Source organism: Arachis duranensis, chromosome 4 (genome assembly GCF_000817695.3).
Source record: "Arachis duranensis cultivar V14167 chromosome 4, aradu.V14167.gnm2.J7QH, whole genome shotgun sequence".
NCBI classification, from domain to species: domain Eukaryota; kingdom Viridiplantae; phylum Streptophyta; class Magnoliopsida; order Fabales; family Fabaceae; genus Arachis; species Arachis duranensis.
The window spans coordinates 51,053,279-51,061,141 of NC_029775.3; the positions used below are offsets into that span (position 1 = coordinate 51,053,279).

The 7,863-nt window shown below is 34.1% G+C and overlaps 1 non-coding gene across 1 annotated transcript; it reads left to right on the forward strand.

The window, feature by feature from the left end:
• Window positions 1-269: 269 nt before the first annotated feature.
• Window positions 270-373, forward strand: LOC127746942 (small nucleolar RNA R71). The gene has a single exon (XR_008008747.1). It is a non-coding gene; the product is annotated as a small nucleolar RNA R71 (small nucleolar RNA).
• The last annotated feature ends 7,490 nt before the right edge of the window (window positions 374-7,863 follow it).

Genomic DNA, 7,863 nt, shown 5'->3' on the forward strand with positions numbered 1-7,863 from the left:
CTTGCTGAGTCAACATTTTGTTCTGAGCCAATATGACATTCAGAGCATTAATTTCAAAAACTCCCTTCCTTTGAGGCATCCCATTATTCACGAAATTCCTCACAGAAGTGTACATGAACTGGTTATTTGCAACCATGTCAATGAGTTCTTGAGCTTCTGCAGGCGTTTTCTTTAGGTGAATGGATCCACCTACAGAATGGTCTAATGACATCTTAGAGAACTCAGACAGACCATAATAGAATATATCTATCATGGTCCATTCTGAAAACATGTCAGAAGGACATCTTTTGGTCATCTGCTTGTATCTTTCCCAAGCTTCATAGAGGGATTCACCATCTTTTTGTTTGAAGGTATGAAAATCCACTCTAAGCTTGCTCAACTTTTATGGAGGAAAGAATTTAGCCAAGAAGGTCGTGACCAGCTTATCCCAGGAGTCCAGGCTATCTTTAGGTTGAGAGTCCAACCATGCTCTAGCTCTGTCTCTTACAGCAAAAGGGAAAAGCATGAGCCTGTAGACTTTAAGATCTACTCCATTAGTCTTAACAGTCTCACAGATCTCCAAGAACTCAGTTAAGAATTGGTAGGGATCTTCTGATGGAAGTCCATGAAACTTGCAGTTTTGTTGCATTAGAGCAACTAATTGAGGTTTCAGCTCAAAATTATTTGCTCCAATGGCAGGAATTGAGATGCTTCTTCCATCAAATTTGGACGTGGGTTTAGTATAATCACCAAGCATCCTCCTTGCATCATTGTTGTTGGGTTCAGCTGCCATCTCTTTTTCTTGTTTGAAAATCTCAGTAAGGTTGTCTCTGAATTATTGTAATTTAGCTTCTCTTAGTTTCCTCTTCAGAGTCCTTTCAGGTTCTGGATCAGCTTCAACAAGAATGCCTTTTTCCTTGTGTCCTGCTCATATAAAAGAGAAGAGAACAGAAAAAGAAGAGGAATCCTCAATGTCACAGTAAAGAGGTTTCCTTATTATTAGTAGAAGAAGAAGGGAATAAAGAAAGGAGAATCCAAACACAAGGGTAAGGATAGGGGCAGTGATTTGAGATGAAGAGAGGTGAAGAGAAGTGTTAGTAAATAAATAAATAAATAGAAGAAGATGAGAGAGAGAGAATTCGAAAATTAATTTTGAAAAGCAGTTAATAATTTTCGAAAATTAAAAGTGAGATAGAATTAAAATTAAAATTTAAAACAATTAGTTAATTTAAAAAGAATTTTGAAAAAGATAAGAAACAAACAAAAAGTTAATTAGTTAGTTGAAAAATATATTAAAATCAAATTTGAAAAGATAAGAAGATAAGAAGTTAGATAAGATATTTTGAAATCAAATTTTTAAAAAAGATAAAATTTTGAAAAAGATATGATATAAAAGATATGATTAAAAAGATATGGTTAGAAAAGATTTAATTTTTAAAATTAAAATTAATTACATAACTAACAAGAAACTAAAAGATAAGATTCTAGAATTCAAAGATTGAGCCTTTCTTAACAAGAAAGTAACAAACTTCAAATTTTTGAATCAATCACATTAATTGTTAGTGTAATTTTGAAAATTATGAAATAAAGATAAAAAAGATTTTGAAAATCAATTTAAAAGAAATTTTCGATAATATATATAAAATTAAAAAGATTTGAGTTTTGAAAAGGTTTTGAAAAGATAAGAATTTTAAAATTGAAATTTTGACTTGACTAACAAGAAAACAACTTATTTTAAAAATTTTTGACCAAGTCAACCCAAAATTTTGAATTTTTGAGAGAAATAAGGAAAAGATATTTTTTTTATTTTTTAATTTTTAATGATGAGAGAGAAAAACACAAAAATGACCCAAAACATGAAAATTTTGGATCAAAACACATGATGCATGCAAGAACACTATGAATGTCAAGATGAACACCAAGAACACTTTGAAGATCATGATGAACATCCAGAACATATTTTTGAAAAATTTTTTATGCAAAGAAAACATGCAAGACACCAAACTTAGAAATCTTTAATGCTTGGACTCTAACAAACGAAAAATGCATATGATAAACAACAAAAATTACAAAACAAGAAAACATCAAGATCAAATAAGAAGACTTACCAATAACAACTTGAAGATCATGAAGAACACCATGAATGCATGAATTTTTCGAAAAAAAAATGCAAGAACAATATGAATATGCAATTGACACCAAACTTAAAAATTGACTCAAGAATCAAACAAGAAACACAATATATTTTTGGATTTTATGATTCTATTAATTTTTTTGGATTTTCTTTTAATTTTTTTTGAAAAACATATAGGAAAAATAAAGTAATGAATCCAAAGTCCTCAATCAAAATCCTGTTAATTAGCCATGGATTAATAGCCAGCCAAGCTAAAACATGTTATATGAAACTCTAGGATTCATTCTTGAAAACTCTGAAAATTTTCGAAAACAGGTGAAAAATTTAAAAAAATATTTTTAAAAAGAAAATTACCTAATCTGAGCAACAAGACGAACCGTCAGTTGTCCATACTCGAACAATCCCCGGCAACGGCGCCAAAAACTTGGTGCACGAAATTGTGATCATCAACAATGGAGCCAAAAACTTGGTAGCGCTCTCAAACGGGAATCACACTTAGTCACAACTCCGCACAACTAACCAGTAAGTGCACTGGTCGTCCAAGTAATACCTTACATGAGTAAGGGTTGATCTGACGGAGATTGTTGGTACGAAGCAAGCTATGGTCATCTTGTAAATCTCAGTCAGACGGATAAAAAATGGTTATGGAGATTTCAAATAGTAAATAATGAAGCAGAAAATAAGGATAGAGTTACTCATGTAATTCAATGGTGGGAATTTCAGATAAGTGTATGGAGGTGCTGTGTTCCTTCTAAATCTCTACTTTCCTACTGCTTTTATCCAATCTTTGTCACTCCTTTCTATGGCAAGCTGTATGTAGGGCATCACCGTTGTCAATGGCTACATCCCATCCTGTCAGTGAAAAAGGTCCAAATGCTTTGTCACAGCACGGCTAATCATTTGTCGGTTCTCGATCATGTCGGAATAGAATCCCTTGATTCTTTTGTGTTTGTCATCACGCCCAACAATCGCGAGTTTGAAGCTCGTCACAGTCATTCAATCCCTAAATCCTACTCAGAATACCACATACAAGGTTTAGACTTTCCGGATTCTCATGAATGCCGCCATCAATTCTAGCTTATACCACGAAGATTCTAATTAAGGAATCCAAGAGATATGCCCCCAGTCTAAGGAAGAACGGAAGTCATTGTCAGTCACGCGTTCATAGGTGAGAATGATGATGAGTGTCACAGATCATCACATTCATCATGTTGAAGTGCAACGAATATCTTAGAATAAGAATAAGCGGAATTGAATAGAAAATAGTAGTAATTGCATTGAAACTTGAGGTACAGTAGAGCTCCACACTCTTAATCTATGGTGTGTAGAAACTCCACCGTTAAAAATACATAGGTGATGAAGGTTCAGGCATTGCCAAATGGCCATCCCCCAAAACGTGATCAATAGTCTCCTAAGATGATTAATAAAATAAAATTGAGACCAAAGATATCTAATACAATAGTAAAGCGTCCTATTTATACTAGACATGCTACTAGAATTTACAGAAGTAAGTAATTGATGCAGAAATCCACTTCTGGAGCCCACTTGGTGTGTGCTTCGGCTGAGCTTGAGCTTTACACGAGCTGAGGCTTCTTTTGGAGTTGAACGCCAAGTTGTAACGTGTTTTTGGCATTCAACTCTGTTTCGTAACGTGTTTCTGGCATTTGACTCCAGAATGCAGCATGGAGCTGGCGTTAAGCGCCAGTTTACATCGTCTAATCATGAATAGAGTATGAACTATGATATTTCTGGAAAGCCTTGGATGTCTACTTTCCAACGCCGTTAAGAGCACGCCATTTGGAGTCCCGAAAATCCATTTCGAGTGCAGGCAGGCCAGAATCCAACAGCATCAGCAGTCCTTTGTCAGCCTTTTATTAGAGTTTTGCTCAGGTCCCTTAATTTCAGCCAGAAATTACCTGAAATCACAGAAAAACACACAAACTCGTAGTAAAGTCCAGAAATGTGAATTTAGCATAAAAACTAATGAAAACATCCCTAAAAGTAGCTAGATCATACTAAAAACTACCTAAAAACAATGCCAAAAAGCGTATAAATCATCCGCTCATCAACCATGCATGCTAAGTGTTTGTGAAAAAGCCCGTATGGCATCATGCACTACTTTTATATTATCCTACTACTCTAATGCCTGTTTTTCACAAAACCCCTTTTATATTTTCTTAATTAAAATATAATTGTCAATACAAACAGATTGTTAGTTTGAAAGAGATGATAATCTAACTTGGGCATTTAATGCTTGATCTATGCTACTCATGCCTTTGCCAGCATGCCAATAAATATCTTGCATTTAATAGCCATCACATGCACTTGCCATATTTCCAATTGATGAACTTTTCACATGTAGTCATGCAAAAATCCAATTCTCATCACACCTGATAAGGATCACTAAGATAGGATTTCCAGTTCCCATACCTTGCCAAGAGCTTTATTAGTTATTATTTTAACGACTTGTTATTTTACATTACTTGTTTCCTATTTCAAAAACCCAAAATAAAATATATCTTTTTCCATAACCAATAATAAATCATACTTCCCTGCAATTCCTTGAGAAGACGACCTGAGGTTTGAATACTTCGGTTATAAATTTCATTGGGTTTTGTTACTTGTGACAACCAAACGTTTGTACGAAAGGATTTTCTGTTTGTTTAGAAACTATACTTACAACGCGATTATATTTGTGAATTTCTTTACCGATAGAAAATCCGATCGTTAGTGATCTTTATGATTTTGTTTCATTTAATTTGGTTTTAGAATTTATTTTTAAATTAAGAAAATATACTTTAGGTTTTATAAAATATATTTTACATTTATTAGGATTAGATATAAAAGGATAAGATATCTTGGCCTTTTGTGAATTTCTCCTCTTCCGCACTTTTTACTTTTCTCTGCTAGGGTTTATTTTCTCTATGAGCAACTAAACCTCCATTATTAAGGTTAAGAGCTCTGTTTATTCTATGGATTAATGTTATTATCATTATACTTTCAATCAATGTACTGATTTATATTCAAGGATTACTTTTGTTCTTTATCTTATGAATTTGAGTATATTGGAAGATAGCTCATTTTCTACATGAATTCTTGTTGATTCTTAGAAAAGTTAACCCACTTGAATAATAGCTTGAAAGTAATTCCTCCTAAATCTCTAATTGCATGGACTTAACGTGATACATGACATATAATCATCTTATATTTGGGTAATTAGGGTTTATGTGGCTGCTAAACTAGAATTGGACCTAAACCTTTAATCTAATTCAAGTGACCAAGGAATTAGCAATTTATTCAAGTGACTAAGGAATTAGGATTTAATAAATTAAAGTTGAATCTTGCATGATTAAAGTATTTAGTAAGAACCATTAATCCGGAAAAATTAAATATCTCTGAAACCTTATTGTTTCTCTCATATATCTTTCGTATCAAATATTTGCTTGCTTTCTTGAACTCTCTGAACTGCTATTTAATGCAATTTAAACCCAAAACACTATTTTCTACTTGTCTGACTAAGTGAATCACTCAATTATTGTTGTTTGGTCCATCAATCCTCGTGGGATCGACCCTTATGATGAGCGGATAATTTATACGCTTTTTGGCATTGTTTTTAGGTAGTTTTTAGTAGGATCTAGCTACTTTTAGGGATGTTTTGATTAGTTTTTATGCAAAATTTACATTTCTGGACTTTACTATGAGTTTGTGTATTTTTTTAGTGATTTTAGGTATTTTCTGGCTAAAATTGAGGGACCTGAGCAAAAATCTGATTCAGGTTGAAAAAGGACTGCTGATGTTGTTGGATTCTAACCTCCCTGCACTCTAAATGGCTTTTCTCAAGATACAGAATTCCAAATGGCGCGCTCTCAACTGCGTTAGAAAGTAGACATCTAGGGCTTTCCAGAAATATATAATACTCCATACTTTATTCGAGTTTAGATGACGGAAACTAGCGTTCAACGCCAGTTCCATGCTGCACTCTGGAGTAAAACGCCAGAAACACATCACAAACCAGTGTTAAACGCCAAAAGCACGTTACAACTTGGCGTTTAACTCCAAAAGAAGCCTCTGCACGTGTAAAGCCTCTACACGTGTAAAGCCTCTGCACGTGTAAAGCTCAAGCTCAGCCCAAGCTCTGTAAACCCTAGTAACTAGTTTAGTATAAATAGAACTTTTTACTATTGTATTAGACATCTAGTCCTGTATTATCTTTGGTCTCAGTTTTAATCGATTGTTCATCTTAGGAGACTATTGATCACGTTTTGGGGGCTGGCCATTTGGCCATGCCTGGACCTTGATCACTTATGCATTTTCAACGGTGGAGTTTCTACACACCATAGATTAAGGTCTGGAGTTCTGCTGTACCTCGAGTATTAATGCAATTACTACTATTTTTTATTCAATTCAGCTTATTCTTATTCTAAGATATTCGCTGCACTTCAACATGATGAATGTGATGATCCGTGACACTCTCATCATCATTCTCACCTATGAACGCGTGACTAACAACCACTTCCATTCTACCTTAGATCGAGCATGTATCTCTTGGATTCCTTAATCAGAATATTCGTGGTATAAGCTAGAACCCATTGGCAGCATTCTTGAGAATCTGGAAAGTCTAAACCTTGTCTGTGGTATTCTGAGTAGGATTCAGGGATTGAATGACTGTGACGAGCGTCAAACTCGTGATTGTTGGACGTAGTGACAGATGCAAAAAAAATCAATGGATTCTATTCCGACATGATCCAGAACCGACAGATGATTAGCCGTGCTATGACAGCTTATTTGGATCATTTTCATTGAGAGAATGGGAAGTAGCCATTGACAACGGTGATGCCCTACATACAGCTTGCCATGGAAAGGAGTATGAAGAATTTGATAAAAGCAGTAGAAAAGCAGAGATTCAACAGGAACAAAACATCTTTATTTTATTACTTTATTTATCTTTATTTTCAAAAACCAATATAACCATTTGAATCCGCCTAATTGAGAATTACAAGATGACCATAACTTGCTTCATACTAACAATCTCCGTGCGATCGACCTTTACTCACGTAAGATATTACTTGGAGACCCGGTGCACTTGCTGGTTAGTTGTGCAAAGTTGTGACAAAGTGTGATTCACCTTTGAGAGCTCCAAGTCTTTGGCGCCATTGTTGATGATCACAATTTACGCGCACCATGTTTTTGGCGCCGTTGCCGGGGATTGTTTGAGTTTGGACAACTGACGGTTCATCTTATTGCTCAGATTAGGTAATTTTCTTTTCAGAAAAAAAGTATTCAAAAATCTTTCAAAATTTTTTATTTTATTTTCGTTTTCCAAAAAGAAATTTTCAAAAAACCCAAAAAAATTAATAAAATCATAAAAACCAAAAAGTTTTGTGTTTCTTGTTTGAGTCTAGTGTCAATTTTTAAGTTTGGTGTCAATTGCATGGCTTTAAAAATTTGTGCATTTTTCGAAAATTTCATGCATGTGTTCTTCATGATCTTCAAGTTGTTCTTGGTATGTCTTCTTGTTTGATCTTCATATTTTCTTATTTTGTGTCCTTTGTTGTTTTTCATATGCATTCTTTTGCATTCATAGTGTCTATGCATTGAAAATTTCTAAGTTTGATGTTCATCTTGATCTTCAAAGTGTTCTTGGTGTTCATCTTGACATTCATAGTGTTCTTGCATGCATTAGTTGTTTTGATCCAAAATTTTCATGTTTTGGGTCATATTTGTGTTTTTCTTTCTCATCATTAAAAATT